Here is a 20,793-nt window from a genome sequence, read left to right on the forward strand (position 1 = left end):
TGACGTGCGTGCTCCCCCCAGGAAGCACGCACCTCATCACGAATGACAGCCTTGCGCAACGCGACACCAATCAGGACCTTCTCCATACGGCCAGGGGTCCCCTCGTCCACAGGTGGAGGGGAGTCAGATGACATGGACATCCCCCCTACCTGCAGACGGGCCTGGGACGGGGCATCCCTGCTGGTGCATGGTGGTGCAGTCACAGTGTCAGGGACAGCGACATGCACAGGCACCTCCACGGCGACCTGTGCTGCCTCCTGCCCCTGCCCCTGGACTGCACCACTTGCACCAGCAGGGATGCCCCCACCAGGCCCCATGTGCGGCTCAGTAGCGGCCTCCTCCTCCTCTGTGGAAACCACCAACCTGGATGGCTCCACACCGTCTTCCGCCGTTGCAAGCCCCTGTGGGGGCTCACCCACCCCTTCCGCTGCAGCCGTGGGGGCATCCCCGGCACTTAGCTCCACAGCGCCGTCTCCGCCCTCTTCTTCACTTTGCGCTGTGTAGAGGGAGATATAGAACACAAGCATCAGGGTACTGTACAATGGTCCCCTAGACAGGAAGCAACAGCAGATGAGTGGCACTGTCAAAGATCACTTCCATCATGTCCCTCCACAACACATGGGTCAGTGCAGACAAAACACATGCAGTAACAGGCATGGCGCATGCTATGGACATAAGCAAACATGTCCAAGGGACTCTTGAAGCATACAATGTTGTTTTTGGACTCACATGCATCATGGGTCATGCCTATCACATGCACACACTTCACCTCAGTCACATCCATCTGGCCCCGTACACTCCAATCACAGTGGATACAAGGATGACTAGGCTGCATCAATGGATCTGTAAATTGTCACAGACATGTGTCATGCATCCATGGCATTCACAAGTCACAGACACGCAGGTCAGGCACACAGACATGGATACCATATATGTACCTGGCATCAGCACCCATCCCTCACCCCCACCCATGTCCAGGAACAGAGACTGCCATGCTCTCATGTGTGCAATCTGCATGGGGCTCCCCATGTCGCATTTAAACACATGCAACAACCGTGCAGTTCACACATTACTGGTCGCACATGCATTACCATGATGTCCCTGCACACATACATGCGTACATGGCCTATGTCACACATACAGGCAAGTATCAGACAACCAGCACACTGCAACATGCCCTGTCTCACACAGCAATGCTTGGCCACTTACCGCTCAACTCCAGACGGGTCTCCCTCTCAAGGACCTGGGCGTGGAGCGCTGGGTGTACGCGTTCCAGGACCCTCATCTGGATGGAACTCATGCGGCCCCGGCCCCCTTCCATGAGGCGCCGGGCCTTTATGAGGGTCCTGGACCTCAAGTCCTCCCAGCGCTTCTTGACCTTCTGGATGGTGCGGGTTGCCACCCCCTCCGCGTTGATCGCAACCACACAGTCGGCCCAGATCCTCTCCCGTCCTTCCTTGTTGGCACGGGACGATCCGAAGAGGGCATCATACTGCCCCAGGACTTGCTCCACCAGGACACCAACTTCGGTGGCAGTGAAGCTGGTGCCCCTCTGCCCCTCTGGCCGGGGGTTGCCACTGGTGCCAGATGTTGATGTGCCCGACATGGCAACCCCAGGGGCAGGAGTGGGTGGGCAACTGGGTCCTGGGGCTGGGCTGTGGAGCGATGTTATCCGAGTCGGGAGTCTTCTGTTCCAGCAGGGGTGGACACAGCAACTGGACCCCTGCGGATGGCTGATGTGCAGGCACCAAATGGCAGGGCACGGTGGCAGCAGGCAGGCAGGCAGCAGCAGATGGCACGTGGGATACTGCTCGGGGCATTGGGGGGGCAGTAATTCGGCCTTCTGGGCAGGAGCGTGGTCTTCCGTGTGTTTTCGCGTGGCCAGCTTGATACGGAGTGATTTTGCACGTGAAAATCCTGCACGTCAGCGTGAAATTCGAGGAAAGGGCCTTAGCGCGTAAGCGCGTCAGCACGCGTACGCGATTTCATTGGACCAAAGGCCCTTACAGCGTAAGCGCGTCTGTGGCGTTTCGCGCACGGGCGTTGCCCTGGCAGGGCTTGGAGATCTTGCGTGCCTTTACACTGCTCTGTACGTGCTTTTCGTGCGGTGCGTGTGTTTTCCATCCGTTGGGGTTCACACGCTATTACTTCACAGCAGGTGTTGGCTACGCGTTCTTCTACACGCAAGGCAGGCGGTGAGTGGTACCCCGCTCCCCCCCCAGGCCCGATCACGTGAAAAACTTCACGCGAACCCCTGGAATACACGTAGCACGCTCCCCCAGGCCCGATCGCGTGTGAAAACACCCGCAAGCCCCTGGAATACACGCACACGCTCCCCCAGGCCAGATCGCGTGTAAAACTTTGCGCGCACCTCTGAAATACCCGCACGCAGCCCAATCGCGTTTGAAATTTCACGCGCACCCCTGAAATGCCCGCGCGCAGCCCAATCGCGTGTGGAACTTCTCGCGCACCCCTAAAATGCCCGCACGCAGCCCAATCGCGTGTGGAACTTCTCGCGCACCTCTGAAATACACGCACACGCTCCCCCAGGCCAGATTGCGTGTAAAACTTCGCGCGCACCCCTGAAATACACGCGCCCAGGCCAATCGCGTGTGGAACTTCACGCGCACCCCTGTAATACACGCACACGCTCCCCCAGGCCAGATCGCGTGTAAAACTTTGCGCGCACCCCTGTAATACACGCGCCCAGGCCAATCGCGTGTGAGAAACTTCTCGCGCACCCTTGAAATACACGCGCCCAGGCCAATCGCGTGTGGAACTTCACGCGCACCCCTGTAATACACGCACACGCTCCCCCAGGCCAGATCGCGTGTAAAACTTCACGCACACCCCTGTGATACACGCGCCCAGGACAATCGCGTGTGAGAAACTTCTCGCGCACCACTGAAATACACGCGCCCAGGCCAATCGCGTGTGGAACTTCATGCGCACCCTTGTAATACATGCACACGCTCCCCCAGGCCCGATCGCGTGTGGGCCTTCTCACGCGTGTAGGACTTTGGCGCACATTTTTTTCCTGCGCAGGGACGCTACCGCCTGCTTTCATGTGGCGGACATGTATGGGCCTGTGCGCGTCTTTGGCCGTGCTCTGTTTTTCCCTATTCGATTCCATGAATATGTGTTGTAGGCGAGCGTGTGGGCGTGGCAACCCCAGGGGCAGGAGTGGGTGGGCAACTGGGTCCTGGGGCTGGGCTGTGGAGCGATGTTATCCGAGTCGGGAGTCTTCTGTTCCAGCAGGGGTGGACACAGCAACTGGACCCCTGCAGATGGCTGATGTGCAGGCACCAAATGGCAGGGCACGGTGGCAGCAGGCAGGCAGGCAAGCAGCAGCAGATGGCACGTGGGATACTGCTCGGGGTATTGGGGGGGCAGTAATTCGGCCTTCTGGGCAGGAGCGTGGTCTTCCGTGTGTTTTCGCGTGGCCAGCTTGATACGGAGTGATTTTGCACGTGAAAATCCTGCACGTCAACGTGAAATCCGAGGAAAGGGCCTTAGCGCGTAAGCGCGTCAGCACGCGTACGCGATTTCACTGGACCAAAGGTCCTTACAGCGTAAGCGCGTCTGTGGCGTTTCGCGCACGGGCGTTGCCCTGGCAGGGCTTGGAGATCCCGCGTGCCTTTACACTGCTCTGTACGTGCTTTTCGTGCGGTGCGTGTGTTTTCCATCCGTTGGGGTTCACACGCTATTACTTCACAGCAGGTGTTGGCTACGCGTTCTTCTACACGCAAGGCAGACGGTGAATGGTACCCTGCTCCCCACCAGGCCCGATCACGTGAAAAACTTTACGCGAACCCCTGGAATACACATAGCACGCTCCCCCAGGCCCGATCGCGTGTGAAAACACCCGCGAGCCCCTGGAATACACGCACACGCTCCCCCAGGCCAGATCGCGTGTAAAACTTTGCGCGCACCTCTGAAATACCCGCACGCAGCCCAATCGCGTGTGAAACTTCACGCGCACCCCTGAAATGCCCGCACGCAGCCCAATCGCGTGTGGAACTTCTCGCGCACCCCTAAAATGCCCGCACGCAGCCCAATCGCGTGTGGAACTTCTCGCGCACCTCTGAAATACACGCACACGCTCCCCCAGGCCAGATCGCGTGTAAAACTTCGCGTGCACCCCTGAAATACACGCGCCCAGGCCAATTGCGTGTGGAACTTCACGCGCATCCCTGTAATACACGCACACGCTCCCCCAGGCCAGATCGCGTGTAAAACTTCACGCGCACCCCTGTAATGCACGCGCCCAGGCCAATCGCGTGTGAGAAACTTCTCGCGCACCCTTGAAATACACGCGCCCAGGCCAATCGCGTGTGGAACTTCATGCGCACCCCTGTAATACACGCACATGCTCCCCCAGGCCAGATCGCGTGTAAATTTTCACGCGCACCCCTGTAATACACGCGCCCAGGCCAATCGCGTGTGAGAAACTTCTCGCGCACCCCTGAAATACACGCGCCCAGGCCAATTGCGTGTGGAACTTCACGCGCACCCTTGTAATACACGCACACGCTCCCCCAGGCCCGATCGCGTGTGGGCCTTCTCGCGCGTGTAGGACTTTGGCGCACATTTTTTTCCTGCGCAGGGACGCTACCGCCTGCTTTCATGTGGCGGACATGTATGGGCCTGTGCGCGTCTTTGGCCGTGCTCTGTTTTTCCCTATTCAATTCCATGAATATGTGTTGTAGGCGAGCGTGTGGGCGTTCTGCGCACTTGCCTCCTGTACTTCCTCCGTGACGCCCACATTTTCACGAGTTGTTCCCCATTCTGCGTGTGACGCCCCGTGTTACGCCTACTTTTGTTATGTGCGCCGCGCTATGTGCTGTGGCCTTATCGCACGGCGTTCGATGACCTGTGCGCCAGCGTGCGCCAGCGTGCCCCGTGCACTTTCTCAGCGCACATCCCACATTTCGCGCATGCACGGACTTCCATGAATTGATGTGCGATGTTTTCTGTGCAATAATCGCACTTGCACTGTGATTTTCGCTGTTTCTCTGCGAATCGCACATTTTCGCACGCGTGCACCGTTTTTTCGGCGCACGTTGATTCCATGAATCGGCCTGTATGTTTGTATATAGTTGCATGAAATAATGTATAACATCACAGAATTTTGAGTATTGGTCATACAGACAAAAAACACAAGAACATAGACAATAGGTCAATACAATTGCTTGTGCATTGAATGAAGCATGAATCATCTACTGTCAGTATATGCAGGGCATACTTATGTTGTCGCAGCCAGGTATTATATTTATTTGTCATCTTATGTTTAAGTATTACACTGCTATTACGGGGTAATCAAGCAAGTGAGCAGAGTTCCTTTCTCATTGCCCTCAAACTTATGAAGGGGCTACATTTCTTAGATTTAGGATTATATAGGGATTCAATCCATATAATACTTTCATATGTTTGACATGCCAGTCCTTCCTTCGGGTCAGTATCCTGGATTGCACAAGCAAGGGGATTATTAAACTTCCACACAGTTGTAATATTCAAGAATATACAATTTCTTACTTTATTAGAGTTCACTTCTTGCTTGAAGTATTCTTTATGGCGCACCTGGGTTTTGAGTTTCAAGTCTAGCCACAATCGCGAATGGTCGCTAGCTACTGTGTCTTGGACCAAGAGAGTTTTACAGTCGCAGAATACAAATTCAGAATATATAGTTCATAGTAGAGGAAATAGGCCCATTATTCCATGTGGGTTTAGGCGGAATATCACCTTTTAAGTTGCCATTAACCTCAATTAGGCCCCACTCAGTCAGCATATAAACCCATTCACGTTCCATGGCAGCCTTCATGCCAGTAGAAACAGACCCCACCAGACCTATATCTTCCAAACAGCAGCTTTAAAATCTCCACACACAATAATTCCTGTCACTCATGCAACTGTTCTCTTCCATAACCCTTTTAACTGTAGCTAACATTTCCCTGAGAGGGGTAACCAAGGGGTTCCAGTAAATGTTAATTAACAGTTTTAAATACTATTATCCCATTCCAATTCCAATTCTAATTTAATCACTTGAATGAAAGCATTTGGAGGTTTCAACTCCGTGGCACACATCCCCATCCCACAACGAACCCCCGCCAACAACCCAGCTGAGGGGCGTCCCCTATTATTGTTGTGAGCGGGATTAAGAAAAACAGAGAAGCCATCTAGGAGAGGATTCTGAAGCAGCCACATTTCTTGCAAAGCCAAACTACTGGCCACGGCTAAGACGACATTCGGTGGCTCAAACAGATTAGAATGGCCTTTTGCATTCCAAACTAGAATACAAATAGTATGTGTGGTAGAAGAAGATATCAGCTATTTATTAGTAATGGATTTTGTATTTAGGGTCTTTGCAAGCCATGACCAGTTATCCGCTTTCATCGATCTGGGGTAACTATCCTCATCACTCATTACTTTCCTTGGAGTGGGGTTGATCATAAAACAAGTCATTCTCAAATTTACCTTTGGGGTAGGACCTCATTACCACCTGCCAGAGGCTTGAAATCTTCTTTCCCTGCCTGCTTTTTGTTATAGGATAAATGATACCCCTGTCGTAGGAGTTACTCAGCAGTGGAATGGAATCTCTTTATCCATTAATATCGCACACATCCACTTGGGCCTGAATAGATATACCCTTGGCTCATTTCCAGTATATCATATCACAGATGTCATCATATCAATAGATGTGATATGACATAAACACATTTGTATTCAGACATTGTGTTTTTATATACATGACCTGCTTTGCCATAATGGGCAACACATATATCACGAGATGTAATATTGTCTATTATCTAGGCATGCATTACACATCTAGGTGCATCTCTGTTATTATTAATTCAACCCAGAGAAATCAAACAGTGTTGAATACGACATTCCGTATGCTGTACACAGACGGTCAGAGCTACTTCACATACCCAAACCTAAGTCTGTTCGCAGACATGATGAAAGATTAACATGGCAGATTTCGCTACACGCATAGTAGGTGCCTGACATCACGTTCCAACACAATGGGCACGACATAGACATGCTGCCTTGCTGTTCGGGGTCGGACCTATACACATGGATAATACAGATTTTCCACACATTCGTTACAGAAAGTCATGATTCTATTAAAGACTCGGAGGCGAAAGATTATGCTCTCACTTCTCTTTACTAACTCGAGCAGCAACAAATAAATAAACATGGAAAACCAAAAAACTACAAAGTCCAACGAAACCCAGTAATTTTGTAGTTCGTTTTCCATAGGATGAGTAAAACCATGTGATCCATTCTTCCAATCAGTGTCACTTCTCCCTTATAAGATCCCACAACTCTGAAGTCCTTCCTCTTTCTTTCGCTGCACCGACAAACTCGCGCCCCAACCGGTAGGCGACTTGCTTCAGCCAAACTTTTCAAGTTGTCGTTTTCTGTTCCGTTCCTGAAACAAACATAATTGTTAGAAATTCCTTCATAGACGGGTGGGCAATCGCATAGCAATATCATCAAAGACCAAGACAAATTTGCATATTTCCAACAAATTGCATTATTACAGCATGATAACATTACATATAACGTAGCGATTGAAATTGGGTGGAATAATCTTTCGCCTCCGAGTCTTTAATAGAATCATGACTTTCTGTAACGAATGTGTGGAAAATCTGTATTCTATGTCAAGACTCAGAGGCTCAGATTATGCTCGTTTAAAGCTTACCTACCACCAACGATGCTACTCGGTCCACTGGTCTAAAATAGAAACTCTTAAAGGTCTCCTCATTAGACCAGTCTGCCGCCTTTAGAACATCTTCCAAACGAGCTCCTGCCAAAAAGGCGGACGATGCCATTGCACCCCGTGTAGAGTGTGCCCCCGAACTGTTGTACGTCTATTCCTGCCTCGGCCATGCACCACTTGACCCATCTGGCCAAGGTGGCTGATGCTACTGCTCTAAAAGGTTTCCTAATTGCTATTAGTAGCTGGTTCACACCCGCGGGCCTTACTTCGTTTGCTTTCCGCTCGTACACTTTCAAACACCTAACTGGGCACAGCTTAGGCTTGTCTGGGAAGGCCATGTATTCTACAGACTTAATATTCGTCTTAGTTCTCCTTGTTATAAAAAATATTACCCCTGAGGGGGAAAAAGACTTTCTGTTTGTTTCTAACGCTCTCACGTCCGAGACTCTCTTACAGGAAATAAGACACAGAAGGGTAGTCAACTTAGCCCATAGTGCCTTCCGGGACAAGAATTCATTGTCCGGCCAACTCTGAAACATTCTTAAAACTATACTCACATCCCACAAACGAGTGTACTTGGGAGCTGGAGGTTTCATACACCTAATGCCTTTCAGAAGCCTACATACCAATGGATGCTCCCCTACCGGCTTGTTGTCTATATGCGTATGGCCTGCTGAAATCGCAGACCTATAATTATTAATGGTCCTGTAGGCCTTTGCCTGCGCTGCCTGTGCTGCTAAAAAATTCACTATGTGTATCACATGTGTATATACGGGATCAACTTGTCTCTCCAGACACCAATTACTCCATCTATGCCATGCCACTCTATATGCCTTGCCTGTCGATGGAGCCCCAGATTCTCTGATGAATTCCTGAGCTGTGCCTGAAAGTCCTGGCTTAGACCAGTTCTCCCTGAAATCGCCCAAGCCAGAAGACTTAGATTCCCTGACCTGACTAACGGATGGATCTCCCCTGCCGGATTCAGCAGGATATCCTCCCTGTCCGGCAGCCGAATAGGGGCTTCGAACGACAGTTCTAGAAGGTCCGGGAACCAAGCTTGGCCTCTCCAGTCTGGCGTTATCAGAATCACTGTTGCTAATTGACGTCTGACCTGTGCCACTGTGCGTGCTATCAAGGAGAAAGGGGGAAACCCGTATATCCTTGCTGGTCCCCAGACCTGGAGAAAAGCGTCCGTTGCTGTCGCTTCCGGGTCTGGTCTCCAACTGTAAAATCTGGGAAGCTTCCTGTTCAACCTGGAAGCAAAGAGATCCGTCTGACAAGGACCTCTGTGGCGCATTAATTCCTGGAAGACTGAGTCGTCCAGCTGCCAGTCGCTGGAGTCCTTCAGGTATCTTGAGTTCCAATCTGCTATCAGATTGAGTTCCCCCGGTAGATGTTCTGCTCTCACGCTTATCCCCTTTTGGAGACAGGTCTGCCAAAACTCCTTGGCCATCTCTGTCAGCTTCTGTGACCTTGTTCCGCCCAGTCGATTGATGTATCTGACTGCCGAAACGTTGTCCATTTTCAAAAGAATGGACGATTTTGTCGCTTTCTGTGTCCAGCACCGAATCGCGAAGGAACCCGCTAGAAGTTCCAGGCAATTGATGTGGAGACCCAGCTCCTCTCTCGACCATCTCCCCCCTGTCGACTGGTCTCCGCATCTGGCTCCCCATCCCCAGCGGCTGGCGTCGGACTCTATCACTAGGTCCGGGGATGAGCCAAATATCGCCCTGCCATTCCAGGCTTCCATGTGGCAGAACCACCATTCTAGTTCCAGTCTCGCTTCTTGTGATAGTTTCACTTTCTGTTTGTAAGAAAACCCTTTCCTGAGATGGTTGATCTTCAACCTCTGTAAGGCCCTGTAATGCAGAGGGCCTGGAAATATCGCCTGTATCGAAGATGACAGACGTCCTATAAGTCTCGCTATTTCCCTTAAAGAAACTTCCTGTTTCGCCAACATAGCCTTGATTTCCCTTTTGACTGAATTCACTTTGGTTAGGAGTAATTTGAGAGTGCCCTGGGATGTCTCTAAGTTGAACCCCAGGAATTCCAGATCCTGAGTCGGCTCTAGCTGTGACTTCTCCCAATTTATCAGGAACCCCAGCTGTTGTAATAACCCCGTGGTTAACAGGACCTGTCGAACTAAAACTCCTCTGTCCTGGCACATTAGACATATGTCGTCCAGGTAAATAATTAACCTGATCCCCTGCTCTCTCAGGTGTGTCACTATAGGTTTCAAGAGTTTGGTGAAACACCATGGCGCCGACGCTAGCCCGAAGGGGAGACATTTGAATTCCCACTTCTGTCCCTTCCAAAGGAACTGAAGAAGTTTTGTCTGCTCTGGCCAGATAGGAATCGTTAGATACGCATCCCTGAGGTCTATTCTCGCTAGCCAGTCTCCCTGTTGGAGAACATCCCTTAGAAGGTGGATGCCTTCCATTTTGAAATGCCTGTACACTAGAAAAAAATTCAAACCCCTCAGGTTTATCACTGGTCTGACCTTGTGTCTTTTCTTGACTAAAAACAGATTGCTTATGAACCCCCCTGGTTCTTCTGAGGCTGGACTGATTGCATTCTTTGCCCTTAGTAGATCCACCTCCCTGTCTAGCAGGACCTCGTCTTCTCTGCTGAAATTTATCTGTCTTGGCCGTACTATTTGATATGGCTCCCGCCAGAATTCTAACTGAAAACCTCTTACGGTCTGTCTTATCCAGGCGTCTGAAGACAACTCTTCCCATATTTCTACATATTGTTTCACTCTCCCCCCTACTGGAGGAATATTTGCATTTGAGCTTGCTAGCACTTTCACGTCTCTCACCTGGGGGACTCTGGTGGTGTTGCCTTCCGTTGTTCCTCCAACCCCTGCCTCTGCCTCTTCCCCTAGAAGGGAAGAAGGGGTTGGACCTTCGGTCGTCTTGTCTCCAATTTCTGTCCTTGTAGGAGCCTCTGTACTGGCCACGGCTGGACGAGCGACCCCTACCTCCTCCAGCCTTGTCGAAAACTCTTCGACCGAAAATTTTCTTCAGGGAAGATTGGGCCCTGTCCATTGAAACGTAGGTACTGGCGAATTTCGCCATGTCCTTGATAAACAAGTCTCCGAAGAGCTTGCCCTTCGCCGCTGTGGCCTGCTCGGAAGTCGCCATTTCCCCTAGTCTGGAGTCCAGTTTCATTAGGATCGACCTTCTCCTTTCGGTCGCCAACGCTGTATTTGCGTTGCCGAGCAGGCAGATAATTCTCTGAGCCCAGCCAGCTATAATGTCTGGATCCATCGGCTCCTTCTTGGCCTTCGCCTCCTCGGCCAGCTGCCAGATCTTGGTGACCGGCCCTAGCATGTCCAGCACCTTGTCTTGGCAGGACCGCCAGGATCTGTCGATGCCCCTCTTTACGTCCCTGCCGTACCGGCCCAGGAACGTCAGAATTCTTTCGTCAATTTCCGGGGTCTCTGCTACCCCGTCCGGGACTCTCGGCCTTGGACACTCGGCCTTCAATTTAGATCTGGCCTGTCTACTTAAAGGTGTCCGCAGGCGCCGTCTAAGGTATTCAGCGATCTTCTCCGGGGGGTCCCATTCATTGGACCTAGGGTGAATAAGCTCGTCGGGGTCGAACTCCTCTCTGAGAAGGTCTTCCTGTTCCCTCCTGCCTTTCTTCTTGGGTTGGCCTTCCTCCTCTCCCGGGGAGGACTGGTCTTCCGAGGAGGTGTAAAACTCAGATCTAGAGCTGCTCTTGCAGTAGTCGTCGTCCGACTCACTCGAGCTAGTGCTCCGTCTGTCGCGGGATCTCGCCTTCCTCTTCCCCGATCTGTGGGGAGAACCCGGGGGGGTCTGGGCGCTACGGGCCCTGCGGGTTTTGTGTTTACTTCCCCCTCTCTGTTTGCGAGCTTTGCCCTGGGACAAGGCCGCCAAGCTTCGCAAAATGCCCCTCTCTTCCCGGGGCCTTTCGGCACTCTGCAGCATCTGCACTGCTTCGCTCATACGGCGGCCGCTGACATGCGGGCCGTCAGAATCGTCGGTGTAATCGCTCATATCTTTACCGACTCTGTAATTACCAAGGTGCCTTGTGCAGTTTGCTTGGGCTGCCCCCGTCAATGTATGTATTGGTAACTAGGCGAGTCCTCGTTTAATATCAGTCTTACCTGGGACTGAGCCCGTCAAGCAGAGGCTGAAGCCTCTTGCACCTCCTCCCCAGTGGCAATATGGGGATTAATATGCCTGTGCTGGCTTTGCAGCGTACCTTCTCTGAGCAGGTTCCCTGCCTGCGATACCAGGTTTTAGCCACTAGGTGGCGTTCCCCACAGAGCCCACGAGTCGGTGTTTTCGTTACACGGCCGTACGCTCCACTCGACGGAGCTTATGAAGGCCAGAATATAGAGGGATCGTTAGATCTGAGGGCCAGCTGATGCAGAGGCGCTTTACTGTGTCCTGTCACGCAAGTTCGCAACGGCGCCGGAACTCCGAGGTCCCGTCGCGCCGTGCGAACTTCCGTGCCTGTAGTGCCTCCTAACGAGGAAAAAGAACGACGCCGGAACGAAGTCCCGTCGCGTCTCTTCTGCGGATATACTCCGCCAACGCCTGCGCGCTCGCCGTTAACCGCGCGGTCTACATTATAGTAAACATCCTTAAGCACATAGTCACACGCAATCATAAGAAGAATAAAAAAGTACTTAGCTCGGCTGCTCGAGCAGCAAAGAAAGAGGAAGGACTTCAGAGTTGTGGGATCTTATAAGGGAAAAGTGACACTGATTGGAAGAATGGATCACATGGTTTTACTCATCCTATGGAAAACGAACTACAAAATTACTGGGTTTCGTTGGACTTTGTAGTTTTTTGGTTTTCCATGTTTATTTGTTTATTTGTTGCTGCTCGAGTTAGTAAAGAGAAGTGAGAGCATAATCTGAGCCTCCGAGTCTTGACATAGAATCCACCATGGATAACAATGAGTTGAGGCGCTTCATTGCCCTGCCCCTTCAACCCCCTTGTGAGTTTGACATGTCTGTCTCTGCATACTTCAGTTTATTTATCCATTACAAGATGGCACACTGCCTAACTGTATGCTGATAGTCCCTTGTCGGTTTTTTATGGCACAAACGCTGGCAGTCCGTTGTTGATATCCAGGGTTGATTCCTGAATACACAGGTACCGCACGGACGGGGTTTTTGTAGCAGTGGAACGCTTCACCTCGAGCATTCTTTCAAGAGGTAAGCTAAAATGATCACGGACTACGAATAAACTGGAACAACAAAGCATACACACACGTGTCGTGTTTTGACCCGCTCTCCTTAACCCCATACAGGGTGAGCGACTTGGAGTGTAATACGCGAGTCCACAATTCATAACGACACAGGAGAGACTAGCTAAGATAGAATTCGGGAGATACACGGCAAGTAAGTGTTGGATACTTGACCCCACCAGTTTTTCAGATACATTAATAAGATAAGCAATACGGCATTCACTGATATTTTTCCATCACTTATAGACTTCATGATGCATCGTGGGAAATGTAGTGCTTAAAACATCCATGCAACAGATTTCCATTGTCTACAAGCCACCTGGGAATCTCCTATCTAGATCCATACAAGACGGCAAATATCTACCACTAATATAGAAAACTCTGACAAGAACTGAGTTAATGTCATACCATTATTTGATTCCAAACATGTATTAAATTACAGCCTGAACTACCCTGATGGACTGAACCGCCGCCATAATTAGATTGACTAGTGCAATCGCTTCGCCCTTCACACCCCAAGATATGCACATAAGTTTAGCAAGTTGGCTACTTCTTCCTTTATATATGACTATGATACGTATTGAGTAAATCTTATACTCGCTTCCCCCTTTTTATTCCCTCTGTAGGTGACAACACTGACACATAGGCGCCATGTTGACAGTGACACCTTATTCTAAACCAATTGCGTCCTGAAGACGGGTCCTGGGACACTATTGATGAGCTGTAAACTGCAACAGTGCTGTCCTCGGCCCCAGAAACACATCAAATTGTTGACGCCATTATACTATGTTTGTGTATAATTTTAACGTGATCACCACACACTATTACTAACATCACTTGAACCAGCGAATGCCGGTCAATTGTGAATGCATTTTTGTTGACAACAGCACAGAATGCGAATTGGTGTTCTCCTTTTCTTTCCGTTGTGGCAATGTACAATTGATGAACGCTGTTAATGTGTTTTTTTATGCATTTTAATGTTTTTGAAAATATGATTAAAATATGATGAAAGTACTACCTTGACTGTGGAGATAGATATAATCTAATGAAATTTCCGCTGTGAGGAAAATTTTCGAAAAGTAGCCCCTATGGTGTGATTGAGGTGGGTAGCTAGTGGTTAGTGTACTCTTTTGACACGGTTACTCAGCAGCAGAAAGCAGCATGTTAATCACACTTTTCAACCTAATATGAAGCATTACCCTGTATAGGGCATAATCATCCCAGAAGGTAGATTAGATCTGACTGCTATTGCTTGTTGACGTTGTTCCATAGTCACAAGGACCTCAGTCTCTTCAAGATGGTGCAGTTGAACTAAAAAAGGGGATTCAGAGTCAGGTTACTCACTAATCTAGGTGGCCTTCAGAACGACGTAGAACTCCTGTACCTTATAAATGCTTTAGATGTAGAGGTAGCCTTTACTGAATATACCGAAACTTTTTGTAGCAGTCTCTCAATTGATGAGTCGGTACTCGAGTTTACTTCCTCAACTTTGGCAACTGCTTTATTATTAGTCAGCTGAGGGTCACGTTAAATCTCTGCTCCACTAGCAGCTTCAATCGAAACTTGCTGAGACTTCTTTTTCTTCTTTTTCTTTTGTGGTTTAACAGTGGTACAAGGAAGATCAGTCTGTAATTCAGGAAGCGCTATTTGGCTCAAACATTTTCAAGAGCTTCTGTTGAAGTTGAGGCTTCTCAGCTTTTGGTTTTTAGATTTCTTGGGAGAGCCATCCCTTAAAGCTCTAGGTGCTTGCCTTTTCTTACGCTTATAAAAAATTGAATAATTCTCTTTTGAGTCTTCTGTGAGGTTTATAATCTTGTCTTGCGGTGCAGGATTTTTAGAAGGTTGAAGTTTTCTACATTGTTTCTCCTCTACCCGAGCATCATTGACAATTGCTTCTTCCAAGTGATTAGATGTTGCATGCAACTTGGGGGAGGACAGCTTATCCGCACACGTCCCACATTTAGGACTTTCGATGATAGCTGGACAACCATTTTTAGAACCCACCAAAAAGCCTTCAACAAATGGGATTTTTGAGTTTATTTGTATTAATAGATTCCTCTGATCTGTTATATTCTCATTGGTATTTAAATGCAATGTAACTAATGACTTTAGAACAAAGTCGAGAGCGGCAATAGACATCGCTCCAATTGGAGGTACAGCAGGGGCTCCATTCAATGCAGGCCAGAAACGGGACAGAAGATAGTCTGCAAAATCAGACGAGCTACCTTCATCCGAGGTTGGGAGATTTCCCCAGATGTTGTGAGTCTATGGGAGCTGGCATCTCTGACACTGCTTTGATCATTGGATTCGCCGTCATTCCTGTATCTCCTTGGCCTATATTCAGTAAAACTGAATCCAGAATGTTCACGTTAGTCTAATTGTTATACAAGCTCCCGGCAAGCTCGTATTGTGGCGGCAAGCAACCCACCAAAGTGGAACACGGGGTGCATAACACTTTTATTTGGAAAAAGGGAGCAATTTTGGCAAACAAAACTCCCTCCTGGACCACCGCAACCATATGCTTACTTCTTTCGTTGATTCTCTCATTGCCATTAGAGCCCGCTGGTAACGGTGTTGAAGAGAATCCTATAGCTTGCATGGTAGACTGATTGTTCATTTTATGACTGTAATACCGCAGAGCACATATGCGGGCTTCATTTATTCGGGGCAGTTACAACAAGCCAATATCGTAAAGCACTCACTGACCTATTGTTAGAATCAACTGAGGCAGTTCTTCGGCTACCTCAGCGGCTGCAGCAGACTGCACACTCCACGTGCCACGCTCTGCGCAGAGGCTCTCGACTTAAAGTGGTGCAGTCCAGTTCAATGTCCTCTGGGAAACACACGCCACAAGCATAAAATCGCCTTGTGCAGCAGACTGTACACTACACCCAGACTCCACACTAGATATTCTATCATAAATGGACTTGCTTATAGAATATATGCCAAACCCTCAGCCTCACACGCATTTGTTTTATGTAACAAACACGCAAACGTGGTACACCAAATCGTTTCGGCCTCTTGAGAGCTATTACATTATCACTCCCAAATGCATCATCAATGGCCTTCATCAGCACAAAAGATTTCACATAAATCAATTCCTTAATTAATGTTCTAATACATTCTTCTGTAACTTATTCCATGTGGTCTGTAGTCTGAGATTGAACTTCCCCCTTTGTAAATCTCCCAAAGCGATCCACTCAAACCACCATACGTCACCTCTCCTCAGTGCACTTTTCAAAAAATCCAAAAGCTGATTCCATTTGTTCATACTGTTTTGCTCACTCAACTAGTACACCTCTCTTGAGTACTGTAAATATAGGAGACACACGTACACAACACCAACAAAATAATTATAAGCAGGCACCTCACTGCACTCGCCATGCGCACATTGCACAGCACTGACTGCCCTCGTGCAGTACAGTAAGCAATGATGACTCAGTCAGCAAGAACAAAGGGGCAAAGCCTTAGCCTTGAACCCAGCTTGAGCTCCATGGCATTGCACCCAGAACCCTGCGCCCTGAGGGTCTGTGTTTTACAGCCCGAGCTACTGGATCTACTCCTGCCAATCTGACAGCACCGGGGAAGGCCATGAAGGCGCATCGTTCACATAGCTATACACACACATGGGCTGACACCATGTTCCGACGTGTCCTTTCATTTTGTGAAACGAACCACAACAGCCCGGCCACACAAAAACACTTGCAGGAAGTATAACATAAACAATAAAGAGTAGAATGTTCAGAAAGGGGCCAGCTTCACACAGCTTGTGGGTAATTGTCACTTCCCGAGCAGGGTGGTGACCGAATTCCCGCGTGGCAGCTTTCTGAGGAAAAGGAGGTGCGCGTGCTCTGTCAGAACGCAGCAGCAGCCATGAGGTACGTGATCTTAATTAACTGAAAGGAATTGCAGTCCATTTGAATGTCTTCCCTGGTGACGCCTTTCGTCCAGGAGCACTGTATGCACAACCTGCTGCAGACAGTAGCTATCACGCAGTGCTCTCCCATGGTGTGTTTGTCTGTATTCTATTTTAGATTAAGAGGGCCTAGGCTGTTGTTCTGGATATTATTTGCTGCCATAATTAATTTGGGCATGACGGTGTGTTTTAACATTATTGGTGACGTCACGCTGGAGGATGCGTAGATCGAGAGGGTTTTAAGCCTCGCAAGCAGGCTGTGTAAACTCCATGGGGTGTGTCATTCCCCGATTTAAAATGTTAGAAGTATTTAATCAGTGGACTGGGGCTAACAGCTCACGTAATAACACTCAAGTGATGATGGGCCCTTCAACTTGCATGTTCTTTCAGCTGGGATCAAGCTTTATGAGGGCCAGCCGAAATATATGTCTATAAATATAAAATGCAATAAATAGCTGCAAAAGCCAAAACTGTTGGCTTTGCCAATGCTTGTTGCGGATGGGTGTGGATTCCATATGCTCCGCCCATGATTCTGGTAACCAGTGTCTTATTTCTGCCTGGGGTATTTTTCCTGTGAGAATGTGTGTGTCTTTGATAATGTGTGATGTCAACCTACCCATCACGCACGTGCCATATTTACCGATTTTTTTTCAGTGATCATTGTTTCCGCGTGCAGTTTTACCTTTTTTTTACGGAATTTTGCATGAATTCTTACATCGTCGTCGTTGCTCACATTGCAGTCGGGTTTGGTGGATTTGCACGTGATAAAACTGCATAGGCACGGTTTCCAGGATTCGGTCAAACAGTGAATAAGTGCCTCTGTGTGGCTAGAACGAGCATCTGCTTCTACCTATATTTGCATTAATACGTTGCGACACGAGAAGCACATAGCCCCCAAGCTTTGGAATCACCGAGGCGGGTGAAAACACACGATTTTCTTTTTGGCGGGTGGGAGCCCATAGAAGGAAACGGGCAAATGAGGGACTTGGCTGGTGATTCAGCTGCTTTCAAGGCGGATGACACCCTCCAAAAGCGGGTGAGTTGAGAGCTATGGAAGCAGTTTGAAGACAACCAGCATCGGGGAAGGAATTGTGCGGAACACACGACGGAGCTGCGCTCAAGCACAAATTGTCTTGCAGTGCGCCTTCCATGTAGACTTGAGGGAGGCCCAACCCACCTCAAGTTGAGGAGCCTCTCTGCCCCTGACTGGCACTGTGCACTTGGAGTCACAATGCGAGCGGTGATATTCAACTTCACAACCTGCATCTGAAAGTCATCCTTCCCTAGGGTGACCAGTTTTAAAAAGTAAAACCCCGGGGCAGGACAACTAACTTAAAAGTAGGACTAACTCCCAAAAAGTGGCTGTCAAAGCACTACACTTCAGTAGTGCTTGGGGGAGAACTAGAAGGGAGTTTAATTCCGGCACAAATGAATCCTGGCAAAACCGGGACGTCTGGTCACCCTATCCTTCCCTCACCAGTACAGCCGAAACTCAATGCAGCAGTCCAAAGCTGTACTTGAGTCTCAGGCTTTCCACACATTTTACTGCCAAGGTGACTACTCTGACAGGAAATGAGCACCATAGCCAGTGTGCATTGCATGCTCAGAAGGAATGCGTGTTTCAATTACTACCACAGACATGTTTGATAAACGGGTGCTTATGTTTCCAAAATGCTCTTTGTTTATATGCAAAGCAGACAGCATTCTATAGTCTGGGCACCCACATTATTTGACACCTAGCTCCGCCCCCTCGGTCCTGTCTATGATAATCCTCTATCCCCCGCACCCCCCCCCACCTGTGCGTGAAGGGGGAGGGAGTTCCCCCAGTAAATGTTGTCCATTTCCAAAACTGACCAGCATAAATCTGGTTTTCGCATCTCCAGATTATTCTGTGAAGCAGGCACCCTGGGCACAACCAGTGAGGCCGGAGTAAGGCGCCCACTTTTCTCTTCACCCTTTGCCACGCACCTAGCCCATTAAGATTGCTGGAAAAGCCTGCAGAGCCGCAGAGAGACATCTGGGTTGGCTTTCTTCAGAGAATGCTTTTTAATTGAGTTTTTCACAGCTCTGCCTACAATGCCCTCGCTATCAGCTCTGCTTTACAAGATTTCTGTATTTCTACTTGTACAACATTAGTCACGGCAAACATAGGAAGTTAACAAAACAGAAAATATACATCCTTGGTTAATGCGTAACCTTGGCAAATATTTTCACTGCGTGTCAGTGCCAACCACAGATTTGTGCTCCAGAGATCCTGAGCGAGTTGCTTGGGATACACAATGGCAGGAGAATTTGAAAACATGCTTTTAACTGCCACTTACAGCGAGACAATGGGAGTGGCTTGAAACAGAGAACAATCCCTCAACTGCCGACTCCATAGAATGGGCAACATTGACCTCCCAGTCTGTGTGCACGAGGCAAAGAGGGTGGTCGCAGCTCGCGTCTCAGTTGGGGAACCGTGGGCAGTCATCCCTGAAGCGGGTCATTCGAAAACTAGTTGAGCGTTTGGCCACGTAGGCCAGCCGGAGGGAGCTAGTATTGAAAAGGAATGACCTTACAACTCGAATAGGGGCAGTGGTCCCACCAAAAGGCGTGCCTAGTGAACCTACCGCCCAGTGTCAGTAGTCTTACACAGTGCAGATATGCCGGTGCTTTGGAAAAGTGAAAGACAGGGTGGCTTCATGTTTGGCTTTCCCTGCCTAGTGAACCTACCGCCCAGTGTTAGTAGTCTTACACAGTGCAGATATGCCGGTGCTTTGGAAAAGTGAAAGACAGGGTGGCTTCATGTTTGGCTTTCCCTGTCAGGACAGAATGCTGACTCCAACACAAAACGTATGTGTAAGCACATCATTGTGCAAGGGTCTTCCATGCCACCATTTGTGCTATGTGTCTTATACATAGAAAGAGGTTGTCCGCCTTATGCTCTACCAGAAGCTTAGGTGTCCCTTTAAAATGAAGCGTTATTAAAAATAGCAAGGTTGTGTTGTGTTTACGCTGCCAAAAGTTTGTGAGCTGAGAGGTACGGTGAGGTACCAACCAGCAACAGCGCCAGCCGCTGCCACGTGCTGATAGGGTACAGCCATAAGCAGAAGACATCAACGCTGTGGAATGGAGTGTGTGGTCATAAGAAGGGTGTTGTTGCTGTTGAACATGGTAGAGGAACAGGTTCCAAAAGTATATGGTTTGCACAGCTCAACCGTGATGTCTCTACTGGACACCTTAAAGGGGACTTGGGAGTCCATTTGGGGCCTGAGAACATCTGTTCCCCAACAGGTGAAACTGATGTTTCGCATCCAAGCCAAAGCCTGACCGACCGTTGCCCAAACGGTGGGATAGGCCCTAAATACATTTCAGCCCTCCACGCGCCTTACCATCCCAAAACTTATATCCGCAGAGGATAACCGACTGATTACACCAGAATTCAAAAGGACCCATCATGGCGGCAGGACCTTCCAGGCAAAGGCCACCAAATACTGGAAGGAGCAGAGCCCGAGCAGGGGGATGTTCTTTCTCGGTCCTGGCCCCCACTCTGTGGAATTCTCTTCCAGCTTATCTCCAAGGTACTGTAGATCATGTCCGATTTCGTAAGCTTTTGAAAACCCATCTTCTTTAATTCGGGTTGTCTCTTAACGGCCTCCAAACTTGCCTGCACGCCTAGTGCCTTGATGCTTTTTGGCCTTAGATCACGCTCTATAAATTTTCTACCACACCAACACCCTAATCACACCTGTGAGAAGGGAAAAATGTGACATCAGATTCATAGCACTCTAAAAAGTCATTTGTTTAAAAGGCCTTGCCGACTAGGCTTTGTTTCCATGCTGGACCTTCCTACAATGTCATCCACACTTTAGCGATGCCATAACCAACCTCAGATAGACAGTCTGTTACCAACTACCTGACTGGCACTTCACTGTCAACCACTATCTAC

The 20,793-nt window shown here is 49.2% G+C and overlaps 1 long non-coding RNA gene across 1 annotated transcript in view; it reads right to left on the bottom strand.

Moving 5' to 3' along the window:
• Positions 1-7,120: 7,120 nt before the first annotated feature.
• LOC138497425 (uncharacterized) overlaps positions 7,121-20,793 on the bottom strand; it is an 84,193-nt gene continuing 70,520 nt past the window's right edge. The window contains exon 3 of the long non-coding RNA XR_011278579.1: positions 7,121-7,432. This is a non-coding gene — a long non-coding RNA (uncharacterized lncRNA). The remainder of the gene's footprint in view (positions 7,433-20,793) is intronic.

Source organism: Ambystoma mexicanum, chromosome 5q, assembly GCF_040938575.1.
Source record: "Ambystoma mexicanum isolate Mex_15411 chromosome 5q, UKY_AmexF1_1, whole genome shotgun sequence".
NCBI lineage: Eukaryota > Metazoa > Chordata > Amphibia > Caudata > Ambystomatidae > Ambystoma > Ambystoma mexicanum.